The following is a 19947-nucleotide window of genomic DNA, read 5'->3' as shown; positions in this document are numbered from 1 at the left end:
GATGGGGACCAGGTGGGTTCAAAGGCCTGTCCTCAGAAACACCACCTTTCCAGCAACAATCCCTGCTGCTCAGTCCAGTCTATCATGCAAAACTCCTTACTTTGGGTGATTTTACTCTCAGGAATGTGACGTCCCTCAGCAGTGCCCCAGCCAGTCCATCAGTTACAACTGTCAAGGTCTGTATCTCAACTGCCAAGAGCATTCAAATTCTCTCCCATGGTGCTCCTGGGCACCAGGCCAATCAGATGGTGAGAGGTCTGTGGTGTCGCCCTGAGCTTTCCATGGCAGTTAGGAGGAAGACCATTGGGTGGGGAGTGGTGGGGAGTATCCCTCAGGCCAATGAATTAGAATCTTGGTGCTGACATATTGCACACCTTCCAACCAAGAAATGGAGAAGTTCCAGGGAAACTAGGGTAGACAGGTTTTCAGTGAGGGCTCCTACAGAGCAACACTTGACAGAACACTCTTTTAATAATGAGGTTTGCTTCTTTTAAAAAATTCAGTTTAACTAAAAATATAACTACCATATGTCCCAGGAATTCCACTCCTGGGTATATATTTGAAAAAAACAATGACACTGATTCAAAAAGATACATGCACCCCAATGTTCACAGCAGCATTATGTACAATAGCCAAGACATGGAAACAACCTAAGTGTCCATCAACAGAGGAATGGATAAATAAGATGTGATATATATATATATATATATTATAGGGATGGGGGAGTGGGAGGTACAAACTATTGGACGTAAGATAGGCTCAAGGATATATTGTACAACACAGGGAATATAGCCAATATTTTGTAATAATAACTGTAAATGGAAAGTAACCTTAAAAAACATACAAAAATTAAAAATAGTTTTTTAAAAAGCCATATTAAAGAAAAGTTTTAAAGAATTCAGTTCAATACCAAAGAGCTTTGTTGAAAAGGTGCATTGGCCAATTCTTATTAGCATCTTTGTTGCTTTTTAATGTCTGTCTTCTTTGGGAGACTGTGTCAGCTCCAGCAAACTGGAGCATTTGTGGTCACCCACCCCTTACGGGTTGCCTTGAACAGCTTGGTTTCTCCTCCCATGATGAGATATAAGCTCTAATAATAACCAGTCTCCCATTTATTATTGCTGACTAATTCCTTCTTGGTGGCTTTATAATAATAATACTTTTAAAAGAATACGTATTGTTCTGTTTGGCTCTTTTGAGATTCCTAGTATCTCATTTCGTCAGGGGAGTCTTTGTTTCCTCAAGGTAAAAAAAAACATAAAACAGAAACCCATATATTGCTGGCCTTTTTATTTAACTGTCACAATACCAGCAGTGGGAGAGTCACTATATGGAGGAAACAATAGTAACATGGATCACTTCACATTAAAATGTGGTACCTAATTATTGTTTTTAGGGGCAGTTAATGTGGTACTTGCAGGTGAATAAACACATTTGGGCTTGGAAGACCAATGGGGTGAGAAGAAAGCCACTCTGCCTAGTAACAGTATGGAGAGGGAGAGAGTTTGAGTACTGCATCTGCCTCAAGAGTCTCTTCCCACCCCACCCACAGTGCCTTCTCATGGGTTTAACAATGGGCTGAGGATGCTGGGAAACCACCCAGCCAATAGAGTCCATTCACAAAGGACAACCTGTTTGCTATGAATCATCACAGATTCAGCTTAGCAGCCACTGAGAACAAAGAAGACTTAAATGTATTTACAGCTGGTGATGCTGAATAGAAGGGCCTGAAAATGTCAAAGTTCAGGAGTCCCTACTCTACATCATGGATTGTACCAGATACTGAGGATACAAAGATAAATAATAACCCTCCCCAGGCCTTGGGAAACTCCACCTTGCAGCCAAGATAGACCCATATACACTGCTATAGATTCAATGTTTGTGTCCTGCCAAATTCATGTGCTGAATTCTAACCCTCAAGCTGATAGTATTAAGAGGTGGGGCATTTGAGTGGTGATTAGGTCGTGATGGTAGAACCCTTATGAATGGGATTGGTGCCCTTATAAAAGAGCCGCAGAGAGCTGCCTTCCTCTCTTCCACCATGTGAGGGTAAAATAAGACGTCTGCAGCCTGGAAGAGGGTCCTCCCTCAACCATGCCAGCAACCTGATCTTGGACTTCCAGCCTCCAGAACTGTGAGAAATAAATGTTTGTTTTTTACAAGCCACCCAGTCTATGGTATTTTGTTATAGCAGCCCAAATGGTTTAAGCCATACATTTCACCAAAAAAGCTCAATGATGAGAAATTCCCTGGTGGTCCAGTGGTTAGGACTCGGTGCTTTCACTGGCAGGGTCCAGGTTCAATCCCTGCTTGGGGAACTAAAATCCCATGAGCTGTGCAGCGTGGCCAAAAAAAAAAAAAAAAAAGCACAAGGATGTATTAAAACAGAGGTATGAACAAAGCATTATGGGAGCACAAAGATGAGAAGGACTAATTCTGGCCAGTTTGGAGACACTGAAGGGGAAAGAGGAAAAGTCTCCGTAGAGGAAGGGGCATTTAAACTAGGCTTTCAAAGAGGAAGAAGAGTTCAGCAGGTAGAGGATGGAACCTCTGCCAGGAGAAACAAAATAGCAATGAGACATTAAAGTGTGCGAGGACGGAGACCAAATTTGCAAAGCAGGTTCAGCCTGACTCATGCAGCAGCAGTATGTTTATACTTTCTTGGAGATGCCCCTTTTTTTACAGTTTAAGTTGCTGTAAAGATAATATATGTTAAATACATATATTTCTCTAATCCAGCTAGAGCTTGAAACTGAAGTTCGTACTGTATAAAAATTGCCTGGGGGCTTCCCAGGGCTTCCCTGGTGGCGCAGTGGTTGAGAGTCCGCCTGCCGATGCAGGGGACACGGGTTCGTGCCCCCATCCGGGAAGATCCCACATGCCGCGGAGCTGCTGGGCCTGTGAGCCATGGCCGCTTAGCCTGCGTGTCTGGAGTCTGTGCTCCACGACGGGAGAGGCCACAGTAGTGAGAGGCCCGCGTACCGCAAAATAAAAAATAAATAAATAAATAATAAAAAATTGCCTGTTCCTCAATGCTATAACCTAAGTCTTTTGCTCAAATAGTGGACACTAATTTAAAGAGCAACTTTGGGAAACTTGAATGATAAAGTGAAAAGAAAGCAGTCTAGAAATAGGATATGTTTCCTCCTTGGAATCCACCAGTTAGCAGGTCCCCTCAGCCATTATTTCATTTACCCTATCTGCACAGTCCTAAGCACAAAGTTTATGAAGATGAATTAGATGTGATCTCTCCCTTCTAGGAGCTCACGAATAAGCAAACAAGAATAAAATGGCTGAAATGCAAGACTTCGGTTTGTTTTGCTGATACTGAAGAGCTAGAGCTGGTTAATGACGATGTTTTCACCTGTCTGGGGCAACATAAGCCAACTTCTCCTCAACTTTAGCCTTCATATCCTCAGCGCATCCTTTGCAATTGCTATATGCCATCTCACTGCGCAAGTTTACAATTCTAGGGTGACATAGGAGCTCCACATTTCATCAGAGAGTGTGTTCTAATTTTCATAACAGTAAATGTATTTAAATTTTTTACACCGCAGTGCTGTTCTTTCTGTAATTTGGCAGTAAATGGTAGTAGGTTATTTAAACACCTTTACTCATATGTCAGTTTCATACTGGTCCCATAAAGATATCTTACCAGTTCTTTAAGTACAAAAAGTATGAAAACTTTCAGTCTATACCATGCCAAGCAAAATGTTTACTGATAACTTTTCTTAATGTATTTGCTTATCATTTTGGAAATATTTAAATTCTGTCATTAAAGTAGATACTTGTTGAAAATAGGTGTAACAGACTAGAAATTAATTATTAACAGGCTAGAAATATAATTACAAAAACTACAAACCTGGATTTAATTGATTGTAGTACCCACTAAGAGAAAAAAAAAGCAGATCACAAAACATTATGTTTAGATCATGTCTAATATGTATTTTTCATGTATATTTACACACATATACATGGAGGAAAAGAACTGGATGGTCCCAAGAGGTAGGATTATTGGGGTTTTTCTTTTTTTTCACTTATCTGCATTTTATAATTTTTCTATTATGGATCTATATTGCTCTTAAGAAAAGTTATTTCTTTTAAAATAAAAAAAAAATGTGTGTTGATTTCTTAAGAAGGCACTATAAACATATCCATAAGATTTTTTAATTAAAACTTTAACCCTGGGGCTTCCCTGGTGGCTCAGTGGTTAGGAATCCGCCTGACAATGCAGGGGACACGGGTTCAAGCCCTGGTCCGGGAAAATCCCATGTGCCGTGGAGCAGCTAAGCCCATGCACCACAACTACTGAGCCTGCACTCTAAAGCCTGCAACCCACAACTGAAGCCTGTGCGCCTAGAGCCTGTGCTCTGCAACGAAGAGCAGCCCCCACTCACCGCAACTAGAGAAAGCCCGTGCATAGCAACAAAGACCCAATGCAGCCAGAAATAAGTAAATAAATAAATAAAAATTTAAAAATAAATAAACTCTACTTACTCCAATACAAAATTTAAAAAAAACAAAAAACTTTAACCCAATAATTTGTCTTCTAAGACTCTATGCTAAGGAGAGAGGAACCAGGATTAAAACGCGTTGAATGATCTGGTCACCACGTGTTTAGTAAGCACCCACTGTGTTCCAGGTACCCAGGTATGGGACTCCAGCCATGCGCAAGGCCAGGCCTCAGGAAACTCAAAATTAGAGGTCCGTCATCTCCATCAGGATCACCTAGAGGGCCCAACCTTTTTTTTTTTTTTTTTTAAAAGCCATCTCCCTCCCCTTAAGCCTACTGCTCAGGACCCCCAGGGTGGAAGACAGAAATCTCTGGTTTAAAAGCTGCACTGGTGACTCATGTTGTCAGCCTGGAACCAACCTCAGGGCACCATTAGTGAGGTAGTTCATTGCCATGTCCTTTAGAATACTGAAAAATTGCAAACCAATTAACTGCTCAATAATAACAAAAAGTTTTAATAAAGTAAGTGTAGTTATTGTTTTGAGATTTTACATTGGCATTCAAAATCCTATTTTAAATACTATTTAAGGTCTATGGAAGTTCTCATAAAATGACACTTGACAAAAAACAGGCTAGAAAGTTTTTTATTCAGCATGATCACAATTTTATTATGTAAAATATATATGGAGAGAAAAAAATGACTAAAAGAAAATTGGCCAAAACAGGAACACCGGTATCTATTATCTTATAGTAAGATCTTTTTATTTTCTATTTTTAACTTCCCTGAATTTTTCCAAATTCTCTATAAACAAACATATATTGCTTTAATAGAAAAAAAAATTACCTTTTGAAACAACAAACAAAGAATTATCATTCCTCCCCTGTGGCATAACTCACAGGAAGGTAGGATACTATGGCAGCAAAAACACCAGCCTCTCTTCTGTGTGGGCCTGGAGTGTTTGCAAGTCCTTGGTTTACAGGAGGCAGGACTTTGTGAAATAGGTTTGATGATCCTCATTGTATAGATGCAGAGGATGGTTTAGAACAATCCATTCACCTGTTATTCAAAAAAATGCTTACAGAGCCCATGAGTCAGACAGTCATGGCGAGACCAGGTCTCTGATCTCCCCACCAGGGTCCCACAGACTGGTCATTTGACATGAGCAGATTTGCTCAAAGCTGGAGAGTGGCAGAGCCAGGATGTGGATCCAGGTCCTTCTGCTTTCAGGACGCAGATTCTTTTCACCGGAGTCCTGCTGTTCCTAACCACTTGTTTAAGATACATTATTTTAGGGCCCCCAAAGCAGGCATGAAAGGAGTATGGCCACACTGTTCAGGCTTTCTTATCTTCAGCTCATCCTTTGCAATCACTACCCGCTATGGCTGAGCAAGGGGTCTCCACCTCTCATCAGAGGGTGGGGAGAGTTAATGAATAAAAAGAAGAGCTTTATTGGGTTTCCCTGGTGGCGCAGTGATTGAGAGTCCGCCTGCCGATGCAGGAGACACGGGTTCATACCCCGGTCGGGGAGGATCCCACATGCCACGGAGTGGCTGGGCCCGTGAGCCATGGCCGCTGAGCCTGCGCGTCTGGAGCCTGTGCTCCGCAACGGGAGAGGCCACAACAGTGAGAGGCCCGCGTACCGCAAAAAAAAAAAAAAAGAAAAAAAGAATTTTATTATGCATCCATTTTCATCATGTCACTCTAGTGCTCAGAAGGTTTTCAAGGGTTCCCCACTGCCTACAGGAACGATCATTCACGGCCCTCCACCGGCTGTCCCTATGCTCTTCCCCTTCCATCCCATGGTGCCCTCCCATCCATGAGTGCCTTATCCTTCCATCAGTCCACTTACTGAGCTACAACTTTTTATCGGCTCCATGGCTTTGAGCAGCTTACTTAATATCATTAAATTCCATTTCCCCATTTATAAAATGGAACTGTATCTCAACAGAATTTACTAAGAGTTAAATAAAATGTTTCCTATGGATCACTTAGCAAAGTCCCAGCCCATAGTAAAATGATCTGTAATGTTAATTTATTGCTATTATCATGGTGGTTACTGTTGTTAATCTTTTGCTTTTTGCTTTTCTCTTCCCATATCTTTATTTATACTTTTTCTTTCTTCCTCCTCATAACCCAAACCTAAACCATTTAATTCCCAGATTCTACCTGAAAGCCCTACAGGCAATCCTAGCCCACAGCAAACACTCTCTCCTCTGAATCCTTTTCGTACTGACAACAATGTTGTAGTAAGAGTTGCAGGATAACCTAGTGGTTAAATGCTAAGGCTCAGGTGTCAAAGTACCTGAATTCAAGTCCCAGGTCTACTGCTCACTAGCTACAGGCAAGTTATGTCACCCAGAGTTGGTGTCCTGTCACATTGGGCTGTCCTGGAGAGAAGCCATCAGACTTATGCCTGCTAACCTCACCTCAGAGCCTGCTGGGCATTGTGGCTGGGCTGTCTGAGTCCTGTCCGCCAGCCCTGAGGTGCATCACCAGGTATTTTTTCGGGATTGGGCTACCTGGATATATCAGGGATAGCTAGATATTTAGAGTCTAGGAATCCCCAGGCAAAAACAGACACCAGTCCTTTGAAATCACATGATCAAAAGTCAATCACAGGGGATTTCCCTGGTGGTCCAGTGGTAAAGAGTGCACCTTACAATGCTGGGGACGCGGATTCGATCCCTGGTCAGGGAACTGGGATCCCACATGCCGCAGGGCAGCTAAGCCTGCATGCCACAACTGCTGAGTTCGTGTGCCTCAACTAGAGCCCACACGCTGCAAACTACAGAGCCTACGCACCCTGGAGCCTGCGCGCCATGACTAGAGAGAGAAAACCCACGCACCGCAACTAGGGAGAAGCCCATGCACCACAACAAAAGATCCTGCATGCCTCAACTAAGATCCGACGCAGCCAAAAATAAATAAAATAAATGAATAAATAAATAATAAATCTTAAAAAAAAAAGTCTATCACAAACTTGCAGTGCAAACATAGCACAAAGTCCTAAATTGAAAATTGTTATATTATAATGAAGTAGCCTCAGTCAGCTTTACGGCAAAGGTCTATATCCTCTAATTACTTTAGAGGTTAGTTTTGTGACCAAAGAAATTAAGATTAGTTAAAAAGAAGTTTTGTCTGAAAAGGCTTAGGCCCCAAATGGGAATCATTCTATGTCCTACTAAGATTTGTCTAAAGTTTATGTCTTGCCTAAAGCCCCACGCCCATAGTAGATATACAATATATGCTAGTAATTGATTTATTAATTAAAAGATGGGTTTTATTTGAAAAGGAAAGCAAAATTGACATCTTTGACTCAATATTTCTAACTTGTTAGAAATTTTAGCTAGAAATACATTACCCCTTATGTAGGGGGAAAAAAAGTTTGAAGTTTAACTGTGATAGAAAACAAGAAAAATGAGACAGCCTCAGTGTTCATAAATAGAGGAATAGGTAGGGGAGCTGTGATAACCCCACGCTAAGGAATACTACACAGAGACATATTTTATTTCTATTTATGTTTATTTCTAATACCTCCAAAGAATTTATATTTGTATGTAAATGTGAAAGGAAATTCATAAAATACAGAGAAAACTTCTGAGAGTAGCCACTTACTTCTTAGAGAAGGAAAGACAGAGTGCATGATTGTGTGTGAAGTGGGAGAATTGGGAGGGTGGGAATGGAAGTATTTGCTGAATCTTTCACAGTAATACTATATTTGTGTATTACGTATAAAATAAAAAAAAATAGACTGTCAAAGGGGAATAAACAATTTAAATTTTGTTAGAAGTAATTGTTTTAGGAATGATGCAGGCAAAAATATTTTTGCCATAGTATGACGACCAGAGTAAAGAAATTGGTTATTTCAAATCTCTTGTGAGCCTGTGTGTGTGTGTGTGTGTGTGTGTGTGTGTGCGGTTTAAAGGCTGGTTCCCTTTAGGTCACTCTGTTTACACTGCCACTTCACTCTGCCTTATCTGAGAATAAATTCCTTTGCTAATGTGTTTTTAAAAATTAGAAAGTTTCCTTACTTAAAAGCCACCAATCACTAGGATTGACGTTAACAAGCATGTTGAGCAAGATCTGATTTAGGTGGAACGGCAGAGCCAGGAAATGAAAAATTTGCATCACATGGCATTTCAGAACATGACAGTAGTCACTTGACAACGGAGTCCCCTTTATCTTTCCTAAGGAGAGCCTTTTAGGATGGAAGTTGTCTAATTGTTCCAGACATCCACGTGAAGCCAGGCTGCATTCACCTGAGCCACCCGCCTCCTTGTTCCCTTGAAGGCTTACCTGCTGGCACCACCACAGTTCTAGCTGCAGTGGCTTAGAGGGCCAGCCCTGGGGGGCTATTTCTCATTGTCTGCACGCTGCATCTTGCCCCGAGACCCTGAGGAGGCTTTGTGGTATCATAACTTTCAGACAGACAAGCCGCTAAAGTAAATAGCAGGGGAGAAACATGCCAGGCCACACACCTAAAAGACACCCTTCATTTCAAACATTAGCACGTCAGGATGGTTTAAGATTGATTAAAATAGTCTCAATGCCATCAGAAGTCTCACTCGCCATCCCTAAATGAGTTTCTCTTTCTTTCCCCGCTTCCTCAAAACACTGGTAATCAGATAGCAATTGTCTCTAAAATCTCAGGAATACAGGGACAATGGCAAAGCATCCCGACTAGAATGCTGCAGGACAGCAAGCAGAAAATATGCCACCGACCATAAAACATTCTGCTGGCTCACAGAATATCAAATACAGTGATAAAGATGGGGAAATGTGTTTTAGATAGCGAAAGATAACATTATCACAAGGATATTTGAGCAGGTTTTTTTTTTTTGTACAGGCTACTTTTAGAAAGTGTTTTCATCTGTCAGATAAGTTTTCAACATCAAAATATGATTTTGTTTGAGTCCAAAATTCAGGAAGAGGTTGGTGCTATACACAATGGGGGTATATGGCTATGACTCCAAATAGAAGGGAAGATTGGCAATTATCCAGATAAATCAGGTTTTTAAATCTGGGTAAGGCAGTCTCATTGATTAACAGATTTCTACTAATTTTAGACCTGCTTTTAACCTGTGTCCTTGGATTCGATTGTTCAGTGAAAGATTATTTGCTCAGTTGTGTACTGTTGAAATACACAGGAACACAGATTAGGGTGAGTGTATTTTGCTTTTCCTTTCTTTGGGATCTTTTTGGGGCAAAAAGAGGTCAGATTAGGGAAGGATTTGGCATGTAGCTTCTTCTCTGCTCACCTCTCACCCCCATATAGAAGTCTCTAGACACCACTTCTTGACTAAATTTGAGGCTGTCTCTCTTAACATTCATTCTTTCTATGAGAAATGCTAAGAGAACACTCTGGTCTTTCCCTGTAACAATTCTTACACTAAACCTCACTTTCAAATGTAAGATCTGGAATGAAACTCTAGGCATGAATATGAGAACACTGGGCGATCAGGTTTCCATTTTGGTCTGTTTCTGGCTTGATTTGATTAAAGTCCACTCAGACTCCACATCCAGCGCCTTACTTTCTCATTCTTCCACCACCGTTTAATCCTTAATTTCCTCTTCTGCTGGAATGCTTCATGCTGAATGATTGGATTAAACTCACAGCACTTCAGGATATACCTAAATCAAGATTTAGGTGGTCCAAGATTCCTTTAATTGATACATGGCTTTTCCATATTTATCTGTATTAAATGTTGCCTCCTTCTTACTTTCCTTAGTTAATTCAATCTGTTTTCAAAGAAGACAGAATTTTGCAAAAAAAGGTCTGTCTCTTTTTCAGGGAGAGGGTTGCTGGAGAACACTACTTACACTTGTTTTTCTCCAAAACAAGCATTGCATCTATTCTTTGTCTCCAGCTTTCATGGACTTTTTGTCTTTTCTTTCCTTTAGATCTGTGTATATTCTCAACACCTGTCTCTCCGGGATGCACATATCCCATTTCTTCAGCTCACCAGAAGTAGACATATATATTATTTCCCTAAGGGTTAGAGAAAGTTATCAGAACTTGGCAACATATAAAGTAAATACCCACTAATTGCAATACATTCATTTAAATCAGGTCTTTATCCTCCTTAGGCATTGTAGTAGGTGGCTTCCTTTGAAGTCTTGTTGAATTTGTCCAAAATTACCTTGCCCGAGGCAGACGGCTGTTTGGAACATTTGTTCTGAACCGATCCCCAAAGCAGTAAATCTTAGCGTTGGTAACGGCTCACATGCCACAAAGAGGAAATGTCCTGGGTAGGGCATGGATCCAGGCTTAGATCCCCCATTGTATGCAAAGAAAAGAAAGAGAAAGGGAGAGATAACTGCACAACTCTCAGGGATATAATGCTATTGTACAACTCTGATGATGTTATAAACCACAAACCCTGTACGTTACTGAAATACATAACCAAAAGCCTGTCAGTGAATTGCTTTTCTCTTTTTCTGCTGTATCCATGCACGCATGCATCTCTCATTTAACAATGATTTTCTTAGTGTTATTTGTTTGTTTGTTTGCTTGATTGCTTTAATCATAAGTAGCTTATACCCCTCATTATTTTAAATTCATCCCGGGAATTTTATTTTACCTATATAATCTGGTGCAAACCATCATGCTCTGAGGTCTTCGGACAAAGTCAAGCCTTTGTTTAGGCTGCGTTTCATGCTTCGACTATGTACGTAAAACAGCTTTCAAGTTTTTTCAGTCTGTTGCAAGACTTTGCTTCTGTTATATCAGAAGCTGCTCTGTAGTAGGCAAAGGAGCTATCTGAACTTGGAGAAGATGATTCTCTAGTTAATTGTCATGGAGACAGCCTTAAGTCATGGCCTTCTTGAGTAAGGATAGAATCCAAATCAGGTTGTGGAACATTTATACATTACATGATTTAAGAGCCATATGAAAGCATATCATGGGACACACTGGGTAAGAACAAGTCATCTGAATGATGCTCCAGTGATATCCCCGCCTTTGGGTGATGGAAGATGAATCAGTGAATCAGAATTATGAACCTCATCATGCTATCAAGCTAAAGGAGTTTAACTATGAGTTAAAATGAGAGAGTAAAGCAAGAAAGAAGGTGACAGATGAATAAGTAAGCAGGTGATTTTGCTCAATAAAAGGAGAAAATTCCCAGGATGTTGGTGAAGGGAGATTGTGAGATGGCAGTTGTGCAGAAGGCCAGGGGAATTACCCATCTAAATTAGAGCAGGCAGCAGACTCTGGGAGAATGAATCCAAGGCTATGAACTTGACTGAGTGCCTGATGTGCTTAAATATATTGACAAAAGATTCAGACAACTGGGGAGTGTGTGAAGATAAATTAGTGTTAAAAATATAGAAAAGTAAACCAACTAAAAAAAAACCAGTTAAATGGAAAGTGATTATTATCAACTTCAGAGAAGACAAAAAGTCATGAAAGATGCTATGAAAAGAGATAAAGGATATCTTTACTTACTACTATGATCTTACTACTTGTGATCTCCATGATATAAGTTAAATGCTTCCATTTCTCTGAGAATACCTATTTGATTATATTAAAAATAAAACAAGGGAAAGAAAAATCATAACATAAAAAATTTTTAAGATTACCTTTAGGGCAAGGGACATAATAGCTAGAGATTTTTTGAATATATATTGTTTTATAGACTTGACTTTGGAGCCAAGTTAACATTTTATACAATCACCAACCAAATTAAATTTTAAAATGCAATCTCTAAAATACTCAAAAGTAAAGTGAAACAAATGAACTTCAGCGTATAGCCAGTTGAAGGAATAACCTCACAGAGAGAAACTATTCCAAATGACTCCTACAGCACAATTGTTTGACTATATGTTCTTAGCAGGATATACTCTAAGGACAGTGGTTTTCACCAATTATATTACAATAGTAATAGCACTGGTGCTATTGTTGTTCTGAGACTATTTGTATGATTATGCTGGTGTATTTGAAAACTGGAATTTTCAATATGGATAAAGAGATAAATATGTAAGATCAATATGGTTGAGAAAAACATCTGAATTGCAAGTATCAGTATGAACACGTGTATTTTATCTCAAATATATATATCCTGAAAAGGCCTAGAAAAAATGACCAACCCAGTAGCAATAAGCACCACTAATGTCTAGACCATGCTCTCTAAATACCATGTCCCACTAAAATAGACCAGTGCTCTCTGGAGATTCTCAGTTCCTTGACTGGGGTAGAAAATATATAAGATGATCCTGAAATATCTTGTCATACCAGAAAACAAAGATGCTATCAAAGATTACTGAGGTTGTATCAAAAGGACTCAGGAGCCAACCTGAAGAGGTTTCTACTGGCTGAAGACAGGACAGACTGAGCTTCAGTAAGGACAATAACTGCAATGGATGGAAATATATCAGATACGGTCTTGGAAGTTCCATAAATGGAATTAATATTATAGTAATAATTCAGAAACTCATCTAGTGAGCTCTTTCTCCCTTGAACTTCTGTGATGCTCACTGCCTATAACACTCATCTGGTGATGAATAATGTGCCACCTTATTTTACTTTCAATCACAGTCTGCATCTTGTATGCCTTTTTAAACATTGACTTATATCTTAAATGTAGACTCAATATATATAAATGGTAAAAAAAAAAAATCAAAACAAGCCAGAAAGTATAAATAAAGCCAGTTCTTCCTTTACTCACACATTCCTAACCTCTTACAATTATCCCCAGTCCATCTCCCAAAAAGTAACTTATATCCTATTTCTTGTAGGACTTTTTTTTGAAGTATGCTTATCTAAATATACACATATATTTATAGATATCCTTTTTTTCTAAAAAATTATGAAAGTAAAATAATTCTATATCTACTATTTTGCTTTTTTTAATCTAAAAAACTATATCTTGAGGCTCTTTACGTACCAGTATACCCAGATCTCCCTAACTCTCCTGAATGGGTGCACGGTATCCACGATATGTTTATCTAGTTCTACACTGATGAATAGCTAAGCTTATTGGCGTTTTAGGTGATCTTTTCTATTTGGTGTTCCTATTTCACTTTACACATGTTTATAACGTATTTGATTGTGAACCCTTCATTAGGGCAGGAAGCCTACTGCATGTTTCTTTACATCACACATTGTAAGCACTAGAAAATAATGTGTGCTTCAACGATGGTGTCTACTTGGCCCTCCGTGTGAAAGGCTCCTTGAAAAATGTCCATAAGGAATTTCAGTAATCCAGATTTCCACAGTTTTACTTTTGAGGTCAGTGAATAGATGCTTAATAATTCATCATAGTTCCTAGAGGAAGCAAGAAGCTCTTTACAAGACTGTAGACCATTTAGCACTTTATAAATCAGAGCTAACACTTGAAATTACACTCAGAGGTGAAGAAATAGTCACCTTAATGAAGGAGGACATAAGCTAGTTTATGCCCTGAAGATTTGGGTTGATTTTGTCTGTATGGATCCTGTTTCTCCTTAGGGCCATTAGATTTTGTTGGGAAGACAACATCGTGATTGCACAGCACACCGTGTACCAACAAACAAGGCAGCTGCAGTCTCCCATATGTTTTCCTCTTCTATGTCATTGGAGACTGTCACTGCAGTTGGTTTGAGAGCTTACTCAACCCTCAGCAAGAACCAAATTCAAGGAGGCTCCATATGTACAGTACATATCAGAGGTGGATACTCTCTGCCACATTAAAGACTAATTCCCAGGACTGGAAGAAGTAAATAATGCAAGAAACTAAACTTTAAAAATGAAGCCATTTTATCAGATAAAACAGATTCTGCTTTCCTTTTCCCTTTATTTGAAGTAAAAAGGAAAACTATCAAAGGTCACTCAGAGGTTTTTAAAATTATATTTTGAAGTATCAAGAAATATTAATACCTAATTCTGTGGTCATTTGTAAGGTTATTTCTTTGAAATTTAAGTGGGCTCCCTTCACACTCACTCACACTCACAGACACACACATACACAAGCGCACACACACAGGTGTGAGAAGCCCAATCACTCCAGGATTAGCTGTTCCTCAAAAAGCTCAGTAATGATCTGAAATCTGAAGCCCTACTTGAACTTTTCTACTAATTCAGTAATTACTGCTGTGCCTGAAATTGGCCCCTTTCCTGCAATTACTCAACATGCACTTTCAGTCAAAGAGGTTAACACCTGAATTTAGATTCTAATTAGCACCTAAGGTGGAATTTTTTGTTTAAAGCTTGTTAAAACGGGGACTTTTCCCAGCATAAGATTTCACTAGTCTACACAGGTAAACACATGTTTTATAGACTAATCTCTTTCTGGTTATCTTAAAAGCAACAGAGGTTAGAGATAAAACCAAGATTAACATATCCCCATTTAAGATATTAACTTCAGAATAATTCAATCAATATCTGAAGTTGTCAAACTGGACAGGCTCTCAATACAGCCAAAGACCACTATTTCCAAACCCCTGTTTAAAGAAATGATTTCTCTCAAGGGAAGATGTAAATAAATGGAGATAAAAACAAATTAATATTGGTGTCATTGGCTTTTAGGGCTATCTCTATTTCTTCCATGAGTCTTCCTAAGTACTAACATTTAAAAGATAGTTATAGTAAAAACTCAGAATTATGTGGAGGCATGTAGTCTTCAATTCTTCAGACAACAATTAGTGTGTTTAACTTCAACCACGGGTGTGTCTTCACATTAACTATGTGTCCTCTACCACATCCCTGAGAATTGGTCGCTGGGTCATTCCTTGGACACCTTCAGCAATGGGAAACTCACTACTTTATGAGGCAGCTCATTTTTTTTTACCAGGCACCCCTGAAAATAAGGATCCCATAAATGATGGCTTATAAGCACACTGGATTTGGAGACATTCTCATTATTCAGTTGACTCATAATGAGCTTTCAATACACACTACTGTTTAACAACTTTCCCCCTCCCTTGTACTTGTGCAATTGACATTTTAAAGTCCAAGTTCGAGAACTTATATTTATCTCTTTTGAACTTTACTTCAATTCAGCTCCTCGTTCAACCAATCAAGATGATTTGGATTGACTGTGCTCTCTGGTCGCTTGCCATCTTCAAATATAATAAGCATACTTTCTTTGTTCCCATTTAAAGATAAACTTGAAGATACATATAAGGTCTCTCAGTAACAAACCTGACTCATACAGAAATGAAACTCTTGTGGCTTGTCAGTTATTCTGAGTCATGTCATATTCAGAGACAAATCAAGTACAAGAAGTTGAAACAATGCTTGTGTCTTCAAAAACAAAGGCAAGAGTGTCAAAGAGTCAGAAGTGGTAAAACTATTTGTATTAATTTGCTAGGGCTGCCATAGCAAAGTACCACAGACTGGGTAGCTTAAAAAATAGAAATTTGTTTCTCAGAATTCTGGAGGCTAGAAGTCTGAGATCAAGGGTTGGTTTCTTCTGAGGCCTCTCTCCTTGGCTTGTAGATGGCCTCCTCCCTTTGTCTTCACATGGTCTTGCCTCTGTACATGTCTGTATTATAATCTCCTCTTATGAGGACACTAGTCATATTGGAGTTGGGCCTGCCCTAATGACCTTATTTTAACTTAACTACCTTTTTAAAGCCCATATCTCCAAACACAGTCATATTCTGATGTACTGGGAGTTAGGAGTTAAACATATGAATTTGGGGGGAACACAATCAGCCCATAACACCACTTAAGAGATATTTCTATCCATATTCTGAGTTAATAGATTGCCTATGTTCCTTTAATGTCAGTTTCTCTAAATGCTCAGTTCTAATCTCACTAGATTTGCAATCTTATTTATTTAATGCACATGTGTTTTCACATTCCTTTTTAAGGACTTATATCTATACTTCAACATCTGCCTTTAGGGACTTTCCTGGTGGTCCAGTGGTTAAGACTCTATGCTCCGAATGCAGGGGGTCCGCGTTTGATCCCTGGTCAGGGAACTAGATCCCACATGCCACAACTAAGACCCAGCACAGCCAAATAAATAAATATTAAAAAAAAAAAAAAGAGTAAAGCAATTATACTCCAATAAAGATGTTAAAAAAAAAAAAAGAATCTGCCTTCGAATAGGTTGATGCCTAAATATGAATCTTAAAGTGTTTAACCTCTTTAAATGCAGCTATTTACCTCTTGCTGATGGACCTATTCACAATAAATCATATTTTAATCTAGGCTTTAATGAGCATCAATATGTAAATACACATAAATTTACAAACTTACAGCATATTTACTTATATTTCTGCCACTACACCCAATCTTTCCTTGAAAGAATACAATATGAATATGTAGGTAGATGGCCTCAGTTACCTTGACCCAGGTGTCACTAAGGAAATTTGGTTATTTGACCTCCAGTGAGGTCAAATATATGCTATAGATAGACCTTTGGCCCAAATATTTATCTCCCTTAAATGTGTCTCATCACAGTGAGGCCCCGTAATTGTACAAAAACTCTCAAAGCCCACAGAAGTAAGGCTACAGGAACATCTTAGATTAACGGATATTAGCCACATTCCATCAGTAATATACCCTCTGCATCCTCAAATTCTTAGAATCTAGATATTATTAGCAAATAGTAGATACTGTGTGTTTGTGAATGAATAAAATGATTTTTTTTAAAACAGTATAATTCCCCTGTGACCACACTGTAAACTCTCATGTTCCTTTATAGTAACTGCCTGCAAGCACTTAGACAAAACTCTTATCGTGGTGTAAAATTACTTCAGTTATACCATGTAATCAAAATGATCATATATTAAATAGAGCAAAATTTTGGATTGAAGACAGCCACTAGGCTTTAGAATTATCATGACTGCTAAACTAGCCAGCTCCTTTAACAAGTAACTAAAGGATGTATGTTTGCCCCCCACCCCTCCCCAATATGCCCATTACTCCACCCAACTGTCGAAATGGCTGGGCATCTGTGAGAGCAGGCCACATGTGGTCCAACTACACACAACAGTTAATGCATCAGTGAAGCAGGGAGAAAAAGCTAAAGCGAAAAATAACATGAAGGATGGCATGTTATTTTTAATAGGACCTATTTATTCCACGGAATAAGAAAATGTGCTTTTCGTGGCATTCTCTCAGGACCTTGGAAAACAAGAGAATTAAAGACAAATTAAATCCCTTTTTAAAATATTTTGCTATTTTTTTCCCAATAAGAGAATAGAAATTTTATCCACATCTTCAATTAACCTCAACCTGAGGAGGTAGTGTAGTGAGTAAGGGCATGAACTCTGGAGCCAGGCTGCCTGGATGAAATTCTAGCCCTTCTACTTGCTCACTGTTAGCACAGGAAAGTTACTTAAGCCTCACCACCCTCACCTGTAACATGAATATATTAGTATCTACCTCTTAGGATTATTGCAAAGATTAAGTGAGGTCAGCCCTTAGGACAATGCCCAGCATGTAGTCAGCCCTCAATCTTAGACATTCTTATTTTTTGTTAATAGCATTAATAATCACAAAAACTTATAAGGTGGCTATTATTATCTCTATTTATGCATGAAAAAAATCAAAATTTGCCCAAGGTCAACCGGCAAATGATGGAATTGAGATTTCTGCCTGACTCCGGCTTCTGCTGTAACTTCTGCTATAAAATGTAATCTTTTGTAGAAATTGCTTGTCTCCCCGTGGCCAAGGGCATATAGCAGTGGGGGATTGGAATTCCTTTAGAGGACTCAGTCATTATACAGTTCTTTTCTCATGCTAATGAAGGTGGCACATTCAGGCATAGTTTGGGCAAACACCTGAAGTGGAGGCAGACAGGGGACCAAGGGAGGAGTAGAGGCATCAGGCAGTTTCTGAAGTCAGGGCACCAGTGGCATTGTGATCCTGGGCCATCTGTCCACAAACAGCAGGATGCCAGCAAGTGACAGGTTAGGTTAGGGCAGTGGTCTTTGAGGGCAGAGGCCTTGTCTTCTCTAACTCTGTGACATGCCCGATAGAGCATAATAAATACTCAATAATAACTGTTTGTTAAATTGAGTTGTCTTGAACTAAATTGAACTAGCCAGCCATCCTCTCTGGTATTGCTTGAGAAGCATAAAAGGCCCCACCTCTGCCTTCACACCCACACATGCCAAAATAACTCATGTATTCATTTGTTCATCAGTGCTTTCCATGGGAGTGCTCGATAATAAGCAAGACAGGCAGGGTCCTGCTATCATGGAGCTTAGAGTCTGATGATGGAGGAAATGGATAATTAAGCAAGTAATTATGTACAGCAGGAAGAGTGCTCAGAGAGGGAAGTAGGGGGTAACCCCAGGAGCACGTGTCAGAAAGACCTAAATAAAAGAGTGGGGAGAGAGGGTATCACAGGACACAGGGCCCGTGGAGATGAAGCTGGAAGGCCTTGCCGGACCTTGCAGGCCTGGGTAGAGTTTGAGTTCTGGTGAGTGATAATGGGATGTTCTTCAATGTTTTTAAGCTGGGAGCAACATGTTCCATTTGCATTTTAGAAAGCTCCATCGGGCTCCGTTATGGAGACTGGATTAGGCAGGGATGGTCTGGAATGGAACAATCACGCTGCTCCAGTAGTCCAGGCAAGAAATGATGGTGGACTAGGCTAGGGGGAGGAGAAAAGTGGAAAGACTGGACACCTACTTTGAAAGCAGAGATAAGGTGTGGAAGACGAGAGTGAGGGAACAATCAGAGACGAGCTGTGAGCTTTGACAGGGAAACCAAGATGATTGTGGCTCCTTTCATTGAAATGTAAGAGGATGAGGCCGGGTTTTTTTTGTTTGTTTGTTTTGCCGTACGCGGGCCTCTCACCGTTGTGGCCTCTCCCATTGCGGAGCACAGGCTCCGGACGCGCAGGCTCAGCGGCCATGGCTCACGGGCCCAGCCGCTCCGCGGCATGTGGGATCCTCCTGGACCGGGGCACAAACCCACGTCCCCTGCATCGGCAGGTGGACTCTCAACCACTGCGCCACCAGGGAAGCCCGGATGAGCCCAGTTTTAAATATGCTCATTTCATAATGCCCCTGGGATATATGAGTTAGCAGCTGTATATTAGAGTCTGAAGCCCAGAAGTGGAAATAAAGACGTTATGCGCTACTGTGCGAAATATACGGTCACGTTGCAAGCATGTGTGGCCGTTGATTGAGTGAGACCAAAGTGAGACTAGGAGGTGAATATAGGGAAGGATATTGAGGAATACATTTATTTCACGTAGCTGACTCCAAACTTAAAAGTGCATCTGAATCATGGGGGAAACTGTAAAACATACAGGGCCCCATCCTATGAGTTTCTCATTTAGAAAGTCTGACTTGAGGCCTGGAGGGTTGCATTTTGCTGGACGATTTAGATGTGGATGGACTGTGGACCACGCCCTTAGAAACGCTGATTTCCTTGAAGGGCAGGGGAAGAGAGACGCTCAGGGAAATCTAAGGAAAGAGCAGTGGAGCGAAGAAGACAGCTCCAACAAAGGAGGAAGTGGTCTGTCTCAGCGGCTCCCCACCAGCCTGCCTGCGTCGGTCACCCCTAAGGGTAACAGCCCTGAAGGTCCCTGTTAAAATGGGAATGTGT

This window comes from Neophocaena asiaeorientalis, unplaced genomic scaffold, assembly GCF_003031525.2.
Source record: "Neophocaena asiaeorientalis asiaeorientalis breed wild unplaced genomic scaffold, Neophocaena_asiaeorientalis_V1.1 scaffold225, whole genome shotgun sequence".
Taxonomy (NCBI): Eukaryota; Metazoa; Chordata; class Mammalia; order Artiodactyla; family Phocoenidae; genus Neophocaena; species Neophocaena asiaeorientalis.
This window is presented reverse-complemented; position numbering follows the sequence as displayed.